Source organism: Helianthus annuus, chromosome 16 (genome assembly GCF_002127325.2).
Source record: "Helianthus annuus cultivar XRQ/B chromosome 16, HanXRQr2.0-SUNRISE, whole genome shotgun sequence".
Taxonomy (NCBI): domain Eukaryota; kingdom Viridiplantae; phylum Streptophyta; class Magnoliopsida; order Asterales; family Asteraceae; genus Helianthus; species Helianthus annuus.
In genome coordinates this window covers 181,613,041-181,629,775 of record NC_035448.2, presented here as the reverse complement: position 1 = coordinate 181,629,775, position 16,735 = coordinate 181,613,041, and the positions used below count along the sequence as shown (strand labels likewise).

Here is a 16,735-nt window from a genome sequence, read left to right as displayed (position 1 = left end):
TTTTAACGGTTCCGACTTTCTACAAGAGTCTTGTCTCCGAGTCTTATACATCTCCGAGTTTTAACGTTGTCTGTCCGAGTTTTTAGTGTAGCAAACATGAAAGTCAATGCTTCGAGTTTTGACCTTGTCTGTATTCAGAGTTTTACACAAAGTCTAAAATTCCGAGTTTTAACGACGGTCAAGATAGTGCTTGTTTCTCCGACTTTTGCTTTCTTGTCCGAGAGTTCTTAATTGCAAAACATGTATCTGAGTTTTGGGTACTCCGAGTTTCAAGGTTAAAATCTCCGATTTTTCTTTGTGTGAAGAGTTTCCGAGTCTTTACAAGCCCTCACCGAGTTAATTTGAAAGTAAATAAGTTCTGTTAGTCATGAGCAGGTTTATTTTCAATTGTCTAAGTGTCAACTCGTAACTAAGGTCCCTTTTATCCATTTTAACTGTGTGTGTAACTATTCGAGGATTGATTTTTTTTATGTTAACTGTGTGTTTTTGTCTATGTGACAGTAATTTTTGCCCAACATTATATATTGAAGTTCACTATGTGTAAACGGCATGTTTTATTTCTAAACTGATGCATGTGTTTCGTTTGTGTTTTGTTTTCAACAGAAATGACAGAACAACCTCGTCCGATTCGTGAGTTCCATCGGAATCATAATCAAATTGCCTTGCTAAACGTGAACGTTCGTGGTGGAGCCGAATATGCTGATATTATTCGTTTTCTTCGAAATTCAAGAATTGGTTTCGCGATTTCCGAGAATATTCAGCAAGTGCAAGCGTATATTGATGATTTTTGGCGTACGGCTCAGATTGTTGATGATGATTCTATCGAAGCTACTATTTCTGGAAGCTCCATTGTTATTACGGAGGTAGTTATCCGTACGGCTCTACGGTTTGGTGATTTAGATCATGGAAACACGTGCTATGTGCGGCAAATACGTGAACGTGGGGTTAGATCTTTTGGCTATGTTGGTTCTTTTACCATGAAGGAGATAATGAAGGGATTGATTATTGGGCAGTGGAGATTCTTCTTTCATGTGTTGATGCAGTGTCTGTCTGCACGAAAATTGGGAACTGATACGATGGGTCATGATCTTCTTTCTGCGATGATTGGATTAACTTACAACCAGCCGTACAATTTCTCTCTCATGATACTCCAAGCTCTCAAACACCAGATTGGTCTGAAGGCAAATGATAAGCGTTTGATGATTCTGTATCCTCGTTTCCTTTGTCTTATTTTTCGACATTTGTTGCCGAATCTTTCATTCGAAGGAACTTTGCCTGCCTACGCTCAAGCACCAATGCCTACTCGTATTTTCACTGATTGTGCCAAAGTTAACAAGTCCACAAGGACTAATGCTCGTCCTGTGACGACTCCCTTGTGTGGTGCTATTCTTCAGGGAAACTACAATCCAAATCATGATCCGAAGTGGTTAGACATTCGAAGTGGTGTTGATCAAATATTTGCTGGAGGTAAGCTAGCACTTGTTGAAAATGCTCAAGAGCCCGTGGTTGTTCAACCTGAGGTTGATCTTCAACAACCACCGGCTAATCTTCCGGAACCTGAACCCGTTCAAGAACCAGTGATTTCTGAACCAGTTGTTATTGCTTCTATTCAGGAAGCTGTGTCTATTCAAGCTCCAGTTTCTACGTCTTCGGCAACAGGGGTTGCTGTAGAAACTGATAATGTGATTTTAGAGCTTGATGCTGATTTAGAAGCGTGTCCGTCCACCCGTACAGTTGACAAAGGGAAACGGCCTATGGAGGAAGTTATTGTGGATGAATTGATTGATGATATGCCATCCGAAAAACAATACCTTCGTTTAGTAATGAAAGAACTTCAAAATCGTCTTCCACCCTCCGAAAGAGAAAAGCTTGAGTTATTTCGAGCGAAGGTTGCTTCTCTCGGTCCCTCTTCCGATTGGAGTATTCGCCTAGCTAGATGGAATGACAAAACAAATGATTTAGATTCCATTGTGTATAGCTCGTCCTCTTCTGATGATGATGATGAAGACCGTCGACGCCCTGTTTCTGATACTGTTCGTGTGCCAGTTCCCTTCAGGACGTATAAGCGACAACGTGTCGCTGTTACGGATCCTCAGTCTTCAAGTCCGATGGTTGCTTCAGTCACGGTTACTTCCAGTTCTGCTCCATCAGACTCAAGAGGTCTTCTTAATATGGAGTTATCTATAGCTCTCCCGTCACTGTCTTCCTCGCTTCCATTTCCTTCCTTTGTGGAAGCTACCAGTGTGGTTACTTCTTCTCAACCGGTAACGCCGATTATGTCGTCTCCAATTCCTGTAGTACCGCTATTTGAGTCGTTAGCATCTCAAACGGGTACGGGCAATTTGTTTACCTTATCAGGAAGTTCCTCTCTGCCAGTGCAACCTAGTACTCTTATTGATTTGCCAGCTCCAGAGACACGGAGGACATGTCCAAAGATCGCTTTTGGTTCAAGTCCGCCAGCAGTTCGACGGAAGAAAGGTTCTTCACGTCCTCCAGTGATACCATCTTCAGGTCCTAGGCCATCTAGGGCACAGCCGTCTGGCTCGAGATCTCCTGCTCCTAGATCTTCTACAGTTTCTGCTTCGAGACCATCCAGTTCAGGTACAGAGCAGAACTTTTAAGAGTTTGTTCGTGACAAGTTTCAGGATGCAGCCAAGGTCATGGTTCAACACAAGACTCAGTTTTCTAGGCTGCAGAAAGAAATTGATCTCTTGAAGAAAAGGGATGCAGAACGAGACCAGCAGATGGCTCAGCTTTTCCGTCAAACCAAGGATCAGAGTCTTCAGTTGGGTAAGTTCATAGCTCAAGAGGCATCGACGTCTACTCGAAAACAGACCTTGGTTAGTACTACGGATCGGCTTCTCGGGATTGTGACAGATCTCGTATCACTCCTTGCTGCTCAGGGGGAGAGTTCGGCTTCGGATTTTCAGGTTCAGGCTAAGTGCAAAATGGATGAACTTAAGAAAATCAGAGACGATCTTGACAAGGACAAGGATCCCAACGCATCGAAGCAGGGGGAGCAGTCAAGGAGCGCACGTGCTCCTGAAGCTGCGACTCCGGCTCTTGTTGAGGGGGAGTCCTCAAGTGCAGCTGCAGGGGGAGATAAGGGCCCTGTAGAGGCTGTTGCTGAATTAGTTTTGGAACCTGGAGAAGTGGTTGAGGAAACGTTTGAGGATTGGCGTACAGACGACGACTTGGCTGGCAAGTTCAGTTTTATTCAAACTGCGAAAGGGAAGACAATTGAGTATGAGTCCTTATCGGTCAACAGTGATACTATCAGAAGCTTTGTGTTTGGCTGTGAAATGCCCGAAGAAATCTTTAATCCTATACGAATTCCCGAAGAAGTCAGTGTGGCAGCCCGAAAATGGTTTAGAAATCTTCCAGATGATACTCAAAGGAAGAGGTACTTATCCACGAAAGGTGAGTACTCGGGACAAATTCGAAGTTGGGATTTCGATGAGCAGCACGGCCTGGTAATGATCAAAAGGACCGATGGGGTTCAGTACTTCAGGCCTAGGGCTAAGGATCTTCAGACTCTTCCAGTACGTGATCTTCATCACATTGCTCAACTCGATCTCAACAACCATACAAATGTTGCCAGTATCAGAGGATTGATTCCTCATCTTGTTGCTGAGAGTCGTGAGAGCAAGTGGAAGTTGTTCAAGCCAGCAGTCGGTCAAGGAGTTAAGTATCTAAACAAGTTCACTGGTAAAGAAGAATGGAAAGTGGTTTACCCTCCAGCGAGTTGCCTTCGTAAAATTCCTATGCGAAAGTTCGATCTCGATAAATTCAACAAAATAGGTTATTGGTATCTCAATGGGAAGACTGGGGAAGCCGTGATTACTGAAAAGAAATTGACGGAGGAGATTGCTAAGATTCTGGATCCAATTTGGCTTGCCAACCTTAGAGAAGCTCAGTTGAAGAAGCTTCAGCGCCTACCTCTAAAGTACAATGAAGAAGATCGTGTTCTTGCGGACCAGTTCATCAAGGTGGTTCAGTTCTGTGTGAAGAACAAGGTCTGGGCAGGAAGCAGCTTTTCGAAGAGGGTTTGAAGATCTCAAGTTCAATGAAGACCATGCACTGATCAAGGGGGAGTTTGTTAATGCACTTTTGGTGATAAGTGCATGTCTCTCAATTTATTAGGGTCTTTATTGTACACATGTAGAAACTTAGTCCCATGTTTATCCTAGGGACATTTTGTCCAAGTTTTTAGGATGGAAACTTTTGTCTGAGTTTTTTTGTTAGGACTTTTGTCTGAGTTTTGTATAGGGACAAAAGTCAGAGTTTCTTTGTGTAGTTGTTTTGTCCGAGCTTTCTAGTTAGTCTTGAAAGTCCGGGCTTTGCCTTGTATATATACTTTAATGTGGAATAGACAAGGCGGCGATTCTGTGTGAAATTCTGTGCACCTAACCCTAATCATTGTGTTTTGTCTGGCGGCTGCTTTGTGTGAGTGACGTCATTCATCTTCATCAAGAATACTCAGTGTATTCTTGATTTCTCTCTCAAATCCTTGCATTCTAGTGTTTCATCTGCAGTGGTTGATCATCAGGTGGATTCCGCACACCTGTTGGTTGCTTTAGCTGAGTGAGATCTTGGATTTGGAGGCCTTACAGTGCCCACGGTCATTGCAGCAAAGTAGTAAGCCATTATAAGAATGCACGATTCTGACATCCGGAAGATCAAAGTAGGAATCAAGAGTACTAAAAGGAGGAGTGGTTGGGTTATCAACATCAAACGGGAGTTATTTATCGTAAGCAAAAAGACCAGGGGATTTAGAAAGGTTATCATACCTTTGGGTGAGATGGCTGTGACTCAAAAGCAAATGCAGTGTTTGGAAACAGATTTGAAGCGAAGGATGGATGTAACAGGGAGGCGGAGGAGAATTTCGGTTAAAATGTCATCATTGGAACCAATCAAAGCTCCAGGCTGAGTCGATTGATGATCCGAATCCTCCATTGAAGCTAGCGAGAAGCAGGCTTTATGGGGTTTCTTGATTTTGTCTCTGGCGCTTAACGTTAGGGTTTCAATACTGTCGAATTACATGTATTGGATTCGTGGAATGGAAAAGGAGTGGGCCGGGCCGAAGATTTTTCAAGTCTCAACGAATCTAATGCTACTCATCTAATATAATTATATAAACTAGGGTATTTACCCTCGTGTTACGACGATACGTTACCGTGGGCATTTTATCAGTATCGATTCAATTAGTCATAGACTCATAGTACTGGTACATGACATACATTTGGTATAGATACTAACACGTATTATAAATCAACTAAAAATGATAAAAACGAACACGATACCTGCACTGATGTTGTTTAAATAGTATTAATGGATCAATTGTTTTTGGGTAGGAATGGATCGGTTTCTAGGTCGGAGAGCCGGAACCGGTCTTTTTACACCTAAAATATTAGTTGTATCTCAAGTCTCTACTCAAACAATAAATCCCATTTTAATTATCTAATCTATACATAATAATTCAGTGGGGTAGCTAAGGTATAGTTGTATGGTTGGATTCTTTTAGTTATGGTTTTGCTATGTTTTGGTTTATTCTGTTGGGTTTTATATTGGGCTTTTGCTAGTCTCTCATTAGTTTTTTTTTTTAACAACATTAGTCTTTATATGATATCTCATTATTGTTGTTAGAAAAAAAAAACTGCCTAATAAATAAGTAATTAGTTGTGCTAAGTGCACAACTCCGTGAACCAAAGGATCTTTTCTCATTTTTCTTATTTTATTCCTTCATACCCTATTTCTCAATTTAAAAAAGTTAGTTAAAAAACAAAAATAATAAAACATAATATATTAAACTATTCAGTTATATATTATCTTGAAATACCGTATTATTATTCCTATATATTCATTACTAGGTTATCACCCGCGAATACTCGCGGATCGGAAAATTTAATTTGCATTAATCGAATTATCATTAAATAAAATAAAACACATGCTTTCAAAGGTTTTTGATGAACACGTTTGAAAGAGGGAGAGAGAGAGTATGAACGAATTCGTGAGTTCTTGATGTTATTGTAATTGTGTGATCTTTATCTCTCTAATTATCTCTCCTTATATACATCCAAATGGAAACCCTTGATTAGATATTAAGGATAATTACGTCCATCAAATAATTATTAACTAATCTAATACGGAATAAATATATTTTGATCAAATGTACAATAAAAAAAAATTCAAAAAATCTAAAAACATAAAAAAAATTCTAAAGATCTAAAAAATCTAAAAGAATTCTAAAAATAAAAAAAAACTAAAAACTAAAAAAGATCTAAAAGAATAACTGCACAATTCCATCAGATCTCTTAAAACTATAAAGGCGCATAACGGAATAACTGGAGTCAGTGTATTTGTTTATGGTTAGTAAAAAACTCCCTTTTTTTCTTCATTCCAACACTCCACTGATTAAAAACATATCTTGTGAAACGGTCATTGGCTAATTTGGAAGATTGTTAGGAAAATAATGATTCACATACGAAGATGGCAACAACTGCATAATAACTCATTTTATAGTAAGAAAGATATAAGAACAAATAAAACAAAATGAAAGCAAACAAATAAGATGATGACCATTTGTTTGGACTCACTTCTGTTGTCAAGTAATGAGGGGAAACATTCACATCCCCTACAAAGTACACAAACACCATAAGGCTATTTGGGCTTCACCATTCAAATAATAAGTCCTAATAATGATCGTTTTAGGGAGCAAAAATTACCAGCAAATACAAGACCCCGTTGATCACGCTCACAAGCTACCACCCTAACTTAAAATCAAAAACCCATAAATGTAAGCAATTCAAAACCAACAAAAGCGACAAAATGCCATATAATACCAAAAATTTTACAACATTATTTACCATTTATATTGCAGAACACCAATATACTTGAACAAACAGATGTAAATGCATGTATTTTGATACTTATTGTAACGATTAGAAAATCGCAATAATAAACAGTTGCATCCAAACACTCCAAATTATAGAGCAAATTCAAGTCGCAATAATCACTTTAAATGCAATTAATTTATCATATTTCATCTTTTTCTTCGCACCAGAATCAGAACATCCTAAAAGGTTAATACTTTACCTTATCGTTGAACATAAAAAAAAATTAAAACCACTGTCGGATATGGTGATTAATCAGAAATTTCACAAACACAATCGCAGCTAATACATTCGTTACTACACATAACTTCGAAACACAAACTCTAATTTTAAGTCTATAAGCAACAAACAATACTAACCAATTCACCTTCTTTATGCATTGCATATACCTAAATCCAAAAAACCAAACAATAATCACAACCTCCCCAAATGAAGATTAGGACCTGCATAAAAAAATAAGGCTTTAATCAGTGAAAGTAACATTTTTGAGAAGAAAAAACGTGTGGTCTTCCAATTAGGGCTGTTCATTTTCATCCAAAATCTGAAACCCGGCCCGAATTCAAAGCCACCCGAGCCCGAATTAGCGAATGACCCGAATCCCAGAAACCCGAACCCGACCAACCTGAACTTTAAATGGTTCGGTTATCGAGCCACTTTTTCCTGGCCAACAAACCCGAATAACCCGACCCGAAAAACCCGAAACATGAAACCCAAAAAAAACCGAACATTTATTGTTTCCTCTTATAGAAGTGTTTAGATTTAGAGTCTTTAATAGATGGAACACTACTTAAATATTATAATAGCATACTGTCAACTAATCTTTGAACTTTGACGATACTTTTAAAGTAGCAATATGAATTCTGATGCTATTTTGTAAAAAAAAATAAAAGACATTTATTTTCATTTACATCTAAACCCTAAAACCGAATAAACCGACCCGAACTAACCCGAACTTTAAAATGGGTTGGTTATCGGGTCAATTTCTCCAAGACAAAAACCCGAACAACCCGACCCGAAAAACCCGAAACCTGCATAAAAAACCCGATGAACACCCCTACTTCCAATACCATTCCAACATTCAAAACTCAAGATATGATTGATGGTTAAGCAACTTGAGGTGCTTTGTAGTATGCTCCACCCTTGCTGGGAAGGACATTTGTCGAACTCCTTCCGACTTGATAATTGGAAAGATGATCCCAGATGCACCCTGCAAACAAATTAATTCAAATGTAAAAAAATATGGCCAGAAATAACAATTTGTTTTACATATTAAAAAGCTAACCAAGATGAGAAGTTATCTATAACGAACAATAAGATATATAATAAAGGGTGCTAAAATAAACTCTATACAATTTGTTGAAAAGAAACTGAAAGAGATAAAAGTAACTCAAAACCCTTGTATAATCACAAACAAAAGAATCAAATGACAGCCTCATACCAGTCAATAATTTGGAATATACCCTGCTGACTGCTGCACCAAGAGGATCAAGGCTTCTTTTTGAAATATCATAATATAGTAGGACTTCCGAAGTAACCCCGATGATGTTGGTATGCTCTAAGCTTTGGATGACTGGAGAGAACAATGGATTTTAGATTTTAATCAATTCGTGAATCACGTACTTTTGCCTTATATAAATCCCAAATCAACCGCCTTAAAATGAAGAATTCCGAGATAAATGGTGCAAAGTGCAGCGAATAGCGCTACAACCTGCAATCACTCCGTTTGTGCGGATCTTTTAATCGGATGGTGCCGGCCTATTTAGCAAGAACTTATTCTGTTGATCAGCATAAGGGTTCAAAAGTATAAATTTTGCAAGGTTCAAAAAAAATCACAACTTCAAACATATGGGTTCCAAGACTTCATTATACCTTATAACATATGGCTGGCGAGGTTGTTTAACATCAATGCAGGGTTTTATTTTTTAATTCTGGAACCCGAATGGCCAACTTGGAATGTCCTCAACCTCAACAACAGTTGATCAGCCATTTGGTTAAAAGTGCGCAACTATGTTTGCAGACGTTGGACCACTGACCACTCTGAGCTGAAAAGACTCCTGAAATGAATTTTGTATATCTTATGTAAGCCACAAAACCTTAAAACAAACTTTTATATCAAGGCTGGCCTTATGCCAACCGCAAACTCACTCTCGCCTCCTCCAAACCACCCAACAGGACCAGCATACATTCCTCGGTCAAAGTTTTCTGAAAAATAAAGGTGCATTTATTTTGGGACAACCCGAAAAAAAAAAGTTGTTACATATATAACAATCAGGGAATATAAAGGGTAAAAATAGAAGCACGGTTTGTTTTAATAGAGAAGAAGATGAAGGAATATCCATGTACCAGTTTCTGCTATCAGTACTCATGCTTCTTCACTTGGGAATCCACACACAACTGGTGTTGGATGAAGTGAAGACAAAATATCAAACTGCATGGAGTTAAGACTTATTTTAGGTATTTGAAGAATGAACTTTATATTTGAATTAAACTGCAACCATGCAAATAAGAATGAACACAACAAACACTTTTGCTTTATTTACTGATATCCTGTGATAAGATCTTTTTATCACTTTTTTACCTTCTGTATAAAGGTTAAACAGCAATTTGTTGTCTTCACCAAAACCAGAGGTAGCAATTTTGTCCCATTTACTTATAAATAGGTCAACTTTGTATATGTTTTATATCTAATGAGTCAATCAAATATTTCACAAAAATGAAATGGTTAAACGGGTGGAAAGTGCCTTAAATTGTTTTCTAACGCATACTGCCCACTGGATTGCTTTATTAAATATAAAATATTTAATGTGTTAAGTAATTATAAACAAAATTTCAAGGGGACAAAAAGTGTGTGGGTCAACCCAACAGATAACCACTTTAAGTTGTTACCCAACCCACCCATTTTGCAACTCCAGTCAAAAACCTTCATAGCCATGTTGTAGAGGAGTATTTGTCATTTTACATAATTACGAAACTGCATCTTCTTAGACTATTCTATGAATTACGATATAAAGCATTCCTCATCATCTTCACTTCTTAGTCTACGTCTTATTCGAGCATAAAGGTGTTATACTCTTGAGAGCTTTCGAATTGTTTTCTATGGTTCAACCAATATTGTTGTACAGACAGCCTACAAAGTCAAACAGATGCATTTACAAATATACAAGTTCACAAACCGTATCAGGAGTCTTAATCAAAACAGTATACACCACCCACACGCGTACTTGCACACACACACACAAACTCCCAACTGAGTAATGTTTCATGTTTACCTCTAACACTCCCGTACAATAGAGAACTCCTTGTCATCCTTAGAGCTACAAAAGGTAAGGGAAAAGAAAACATTATAATTACACTATTATAGTGATTTAGGGGATGTTTGGATAGTAAATAGTAATTTTAAATAATAAGATCTTATAAATCAGCTATAATGAATCGAGGTGGAGATAGTTTTATGGCTGTTCTTGCACGAGATAATCAGCTATAGTGAATTTGCATAATCTAACTATCAATTATTTGGAATGACCAAAAAGGACATTCTTGTGAAAACATGAGATATGTCTTGTGAGATTGAGAGTAAAAAGTCAGGTTGGGTATTCATGTATTACACATTAGCGAAAACCGATTTCTTCTTGAGTAAAAGTCGTTTACTCAACAAAAATTCAAGTATTACTTATCTTCTAAGAACAAACCAATAGATGATATGCTATTCTCTAGTAAAAGATTAAACCCGAAATTCAAGTTTGGCCACATAATTTTTGGTGTCTATTAGCCCATTCAATAAACTTGCATATAATAAAATGTATGTAATAAAGCAATATTGGTGGTTTTTATGCTTTTAAATTAATATCAAATGGCTTTTAGTTACTTAGAAATAAAACAAAGAAACCAACCAAAAAATTGAAAACAAACCGGTGATGAAGTGAACAGTGGACATAAAACTTAAACAATACCAAACTTTCATTTATCACCTGCACGCACATGGTTCCCATCATAAAGACAAAGTGGCCTCATTTAGCTTCCCTTTTTAGTCCTACGTATTGAATAATATATCTTTGTAATTTAATATATCCACATATAAAATTATAATTATAGGCACTGGAAGACGAAATATATGAAAAAAAAATATTATGCATAAAAACACAAGATCATATGGGATCAACAATAAACTTAGAAGGCATGAAGATTCAACTTTAAACATAATCTCAATCATGGTTTTTTGTATTTAAAGTGCATCGCAAATCAAGAAAATGCTCATAAGTTAGAATAACCCAAAGATGAAAAGATGGATTCAACGTGAGGTTTTTTTTTTTTTTTTTTTAATAATAGTTGATAGGATAAGTACAAAAGTATCAACTTTAAAAAAAACAAATGGAGAAACATGATCTTGTAAACAACCAAACAAAAAGAAAAACTAACAGAAATTTGAAAAGAGGGGAATGAAGAATATTCATTTCTTAGGATCTTAATTTTAACCATGATTTATAGCCACTTTAATGGCATCCAACATCCTCACTTAAATATATGTATTTAATTTAAATCAGCTTAAGATTCAAGAAAGTTAATCATTGTGAATACAATCAATAATTAGTTATAGAAAATTTACCGGTGTCAAATTTGTTTGGGGATGCAAACTAATGCCTCTTCCAATAAGATCTCCAGCTCTTTAAAGCTCTAATTTCATCATCAAAACCCCTGCAATGATAATTTCACTAAACTTGCAGTCTTGGAAACAAACAATAATAAAACTACACACTACAAATAGGATTTCTAGATGTAAACATTCAATAACCACATGAAACCTAAGAAGATTAAACCAATTCAATAATCACATTTGCAACCTAAATTTTTGAGGAAAAAAAACAATACCCACCACTCGATGTTAGACCATCGTCGTTCTTACACCATACGAACCCTAGCCACAACCAAGAACCTTTTTAGTCATCATGAACGACTAAAACAATTATCTGGAAAAAAAATATCTAAACATATATACAAAAAGCAATTTGGACTCGAAATTACCATCATATTGTTTATTATACACTATGGATTTCATATATACAAAAAAAAAAATCATTAACATGATATAGATAAAAACTAATTTACAACCTAAAATTTCTTAAGTTGGTAGCAATTTCAAGCTCAACAAATCTCATGAACAATATATACTATATAAATCAAAATCGCACCTCGAAGCAGTTAGTACCGGACTAAAAAACATCATGAATCTGAAGTACCTGAAAGTTGGAGGGGTTCAATTTTTATCTGATTGCTCGACTAAAAAATTGCATTCAACTGTTTGAATCTGATTGCAAAACACCATAAAATTAACTAATATTGAAGAACAAAGAATAACAAACACTTTTTAATAGACTAAATAAACGAAAACCAAAAATCAACATATACTATTTAAAAAAAGGAAAAAAAAAAAGCATACATGTGAACTCCAGATCAACTGGTCGGAACCCTAGCTGTAATTGCTGGAGACGGTGGCTAGGGCATTCCGTTTTAGTTTCCCTGTCAACCGAAGCAACCAAAGCCTGTCGTATATTAATTGGGTAAAAATAGGTTCACTCGCTAGACAAAACATACCATCAGCAATTTGTATTCATGTAATGTAGAAGCATAATCCACATGATATCTTTAAGCAAACCTGGTATATTTTCAAAGGGTTTGTAATTGCAAGTTTGCAACATCACCTTTAAAGAGCTGGTGAATGTCTGCAGTAAGTAGGTGCCTTGTAACGCTATATTTGAGCATATTATTGTTGAGTGTCCACCTTGCCATGTCTTCGTAATATCAACCATATTTAAAAAAGCTATGCATATTGAAAATAAATATTAGAACGGAAGTCATTTTTATCTCTACATATTTGACGGAATAAAAAAAACATATTATGATTTGTACCAAGAAGCCAGTAGAATAGGTTATCACCTGTTCTGGGGTGAGCTCAAAAGTTTTACCGCCAATAGTAAAGGCGATATTAGGCATGTTGGAAAGACTGTGGCAATCCACTGTAGATTCTCCCATAGTACCGAGTATTCGGTCACACAACTGCATTTAGATAAATGAAAACCTCAGACCCAATACTCCATATATATGCGTGTGTGTCCTGGTTTCTTTCTTTGATCACATATATTACTTCACCTCATTGACATAATTAATTATGCTATCTTCAGTCTGGTTTCGTTTAAGTTGGCTTTGCATCCAAACAACAGCCATATCACAGAATGTACAAATCCCGTCATTTAATCCAGCAGAAGACTTCCCACTATTCTTGTCAACCACACTCTCGATTATTGAACTGTTAAAAATAACTGTTAGTAACAAACGGCGATGATAAAAGTTTACGCAACTTGCAATGTGAGATTGGCCTAACATCTCGCGAACCGTCAAAAGTGCATAAATTCATTTAAGAACAGATTTTATCAGGTTGCGCCTACAGAATATCACAACATATTCAGGTTGGATGTCAGAAGTTTTACGAAATAAACTATCAAGCATGCTTGTGTGTATAAACGACATTATGCTGGTACCTCAGATAAGAGCATTTCGATTATGGTCTTTCCGTACTGATCGGTGCCTTGTGAGTTTCCAAAATTGTAATGACTTCCCCTGCATCTACTTACAAATTAATTTTTTTTCTATTTATCCTCTTCCATTTGTTGTAATACAAATTTACTTACACCGGCATGTTTCAACCAAACCCACTTTAATCCACTACGCAACAAAACAAACCTGGGTTGTTTCGGCTCTTCCAAATACGAAAGGGCAAAGCTACTTCGAGCAAGTACCTACAAATAGATGAAGCTTATATAATTGTCATGAAACTGCATACACATATTTACTTATCTAGATTAACAAAATTCAATAAATGTGTTCTTTGCAAGTACTTGTAATTAATACCTTTATACGTTTATAACACCAAAACTCAAATTAATAGGAAGTGCCCTAGAAGCATCAGCCAAGCCTAATTACAAAAAAAACATGAGTAGATAAATTGTCAAGTACTCTTAGAGAAACTCAAACCAAATCCCACATTAAACTTTAAATTTACTTATGAAATAAGAAACTTGGTACCGTGTGAAGTTGGGTCAGGTTGACTCACAAGGCTGCATATCCACAATACCCACCGTGGCTCGGCCAGGCTCTCTTTCTCTATCTCTCGTATTCTCTCTTTCAAAGTGATTCTACTTATTTTTTCTGCAAAGCTTCTAAGGGAAGCCATAGACCACAAAGCATTACACAACAATGCAAAGATCCATAAAAGTCCAATTAATATCTATAAGATATATCTGCCCAAGAAATTTACTTGATGTATGAATAACCTTCATTCTTGGATAACAGAAATACAAAGGTACCTCGTATGGCTGACTTGAAGGAGGAATTGACACTACACTTCAACCTCTGCAATTATACATTGTGAACATTCAGTCACTTCCAAAATTACCTAACCCTAAATACGATGTAGTTATCAACGTGGTGACTGAAATCAATAAATCCCAATGGGGATTTGATCTAAAAGGCGAAGCAAGCAGAGTAGCAGATGAAAAACCCAAAGAAGCAAACGAAAAGCCTAACACAAACCAAATAATAAACTGTAGCCAGCTTATCATTGAAGTATTACTTCTTCTGTTGAGACGCTAATTGCTATTAATAATAATTATTTATAACTTTTAGACAAAAAGAACTTTCGGTAGGCCCAAGCTGTTACGATATGAGCCTCTGACTCTCCTGTAAGTTATGAGAAATTGCTAAATAACAAAGAACTTTTCATTCGCATATTCAACAGGGAAATCATCTTTGTTATACTATCGTAATATTTCCTTGGGCGTCAATATTTCCAGCCAAACATACAATAACTCACTCATAGATCGACGAAAACCTAAATCTAAAAACACGAATCTCATATTTCATATCATTCATTATGTAACATGATTCATGAAATCAACAACAAAATATATTTGTATATTTGATTTCTAAACAAAATACATATAATGAAACAAAAAAAAACATACGTGTGAAGCCGATTGAGGAATCGTTGTCAACTAAATTGGTGGATGAACAGATTTAGAATGTAGGGTTTTTGAAAAAAGAAACAAAATTCAAATACTTGTCACATAAATAAACCAAAAACATCAAAGATCAAGAAGAAACAACATACATGTGTTTACAATTGAAGAATCGCCTAAAAAGACGAACAATAGGTAGAGATACAATATGTCGGGGTTTGTGAAGTCCAAAACAACAAATCAAAGATTTATAACAATAATATATCAAAAACATCAAAATCAAAAAAGAACATCAGACCTGTGTTACCAATTGAAGAATAGCCATAGAAAAGAACCGTTTATAGACATTGAGTATGTAGTGTTTATGAGAGCAAAAACAAAAAAAAAACCAATAATACGATTAACACTATTCGAATCAGAGAACAAAAACATCAAAGATCAAGAACGAAAAACATACTTGTAATTAATATTGATGAATCGCGAAGGAAGAACCAGATGCAGCAAGAGTTTGGTTTGGGGTTTGGAGAAAAAGGGCCAGTGTGAAAGATATCAATAATAGAGAAAAGAACATAAGGGATCCAATTCCATCTTTGTGGTTTACGCGAATCTGCAAAGAACAATGAAAGCTTTGGTATTTAGGGTTTGATATATGAGATGATGTCGAGCAGTGGCGTCAATTGTTGGAGGAGAAAATTAGGGTTAGGATTGGCAAAGGAGAAGAGAATATATATGCGGGTGACTCAAATCCAGATTCCGACCCGAAAAAGAAACGGATCCCCCGTCCAATATTTGTTTGTGTATTAGAGATGGATTTCCCTCCTAAACTAAATTGCCACATCAGCCAAGATGGCCAAATACAAATGCCACCTAGCCCAAATCCATCTCATTTATATATATATATATATATATATATATATATATATATATATATAGATTAGTTAATTAATATTATCTTTATTCAACTCTGTGAGGTTTCAAACCTGGTGTAAAATATATAAGATTAAGAGAAGCATATAGGTGGTTGCTTTAAGGAAACACGAAACTTAATCACTTATACAACTACACAAGTGTGAATTCACTTATTTATCTTTAATTTGAATCACTTTAGAAACGAACATCCAAACACCCCTCAATTCAGACGGTCAAAAATTACAATCAAACTTTTAAATGAGTAGATCAAGGCTTCACCAAATCTTCACTTGCAATATATCATTATATTTTTGCAAAGAATATGTATCTGTATACTCTATTTTCACTCATACCCGCAGTACATATACGTCTATATACACTTAGCCGGTGCAATCAATCCTTAATAAAACAGTTGTGAAATCATTCTATGAAAGAAGAGCACTCAGGGTTGATTGGTTACTTTACCTTTGATGGGGTTCTATTCGTTTTGCATATCATTTCAAGCCTGCAAATTTCAACAGTTAATCTGTTGTTACTGCTATGATACGGATCGGAAGCGTACTCAAATGGCTCAAGAACAATCGATTAAACAAAGACTGATAAACGAACCAAAGGTTCAAAGAACATAGTTCTTTCTATTCAATAATCAATTAAAAAACCGTTTAAACAATAACCCTAAACACCCTATTTATAAGATATGAATCATAATTCGAAAAGGAAACAAAATAAGATAAAATATTAAATTCAAATAAAGAGATAACTAAAGAGATCGGGCCTATCCGCATCATTCTCCCCGTCTTAAAAAAAAAAACTCGTCCTCGAGTTTTGTCTTCAAACCAAAGCCACCTGGGTCGAAAGGAACATCATTCCGATTCCATTTTTTTATTATCATGACCCGCATAAAAAATTCAACCTCACGAATCA

At 36.1% G+C, this 16,735-nt stretch overlaps 1 long non-coding RNA gene across 30 annotated transcripts; it reads right to left on the bottom strand.

Moving 5' to 3' along the window:
- Positions 1–6,327: 6,327 nt before the first annotated feature.
- On the bottom strand, positions 6,328–15,586 carry LOC110917600. 30 transcript variants are annotated; one of them, XR_004883121.1, is made up of 20 exons: positions 15,360–15,586; positions 14,252–14,297; positions 13,971–14,104; positions 13,797–13,860; positions 13,427–13,684; positions 13,038–13,329; positions 12,825–12,944; positions 12,590–12,708; positions 12,328–12,430; positions 12,128–12,195; positions 11,497–11,585; positions 10,862–10,923; positions 10,163–10,207; positions 9,237–9,321; positions 9,039–9,095; positions 8,763–8,947; positions 8,332–8,668; positions 6,726–8,100; positions 6,597–6,634; positions 6,328–6,499 (listed from the first exon to the last, which is right to left on the bottom strand). It is a non-coding gene; the product is annotated as an uncharacterized LOC110917600 (long non-coding RNA). The 30 variants fall into 30 exon arrangements; XR_004883123.1 differs by adding an exon at positions 11,764–11,805 and having other exon boundaries at positions 6,328–8,100; XR_004883135.1 differs by adding an exon at positions 9,814–10,020 and having other exon boundaries at positions 6,328–8,100.
- Between the last annotated feature and the right edge of the window lie 1,149 nt (positions 15,587–16,735).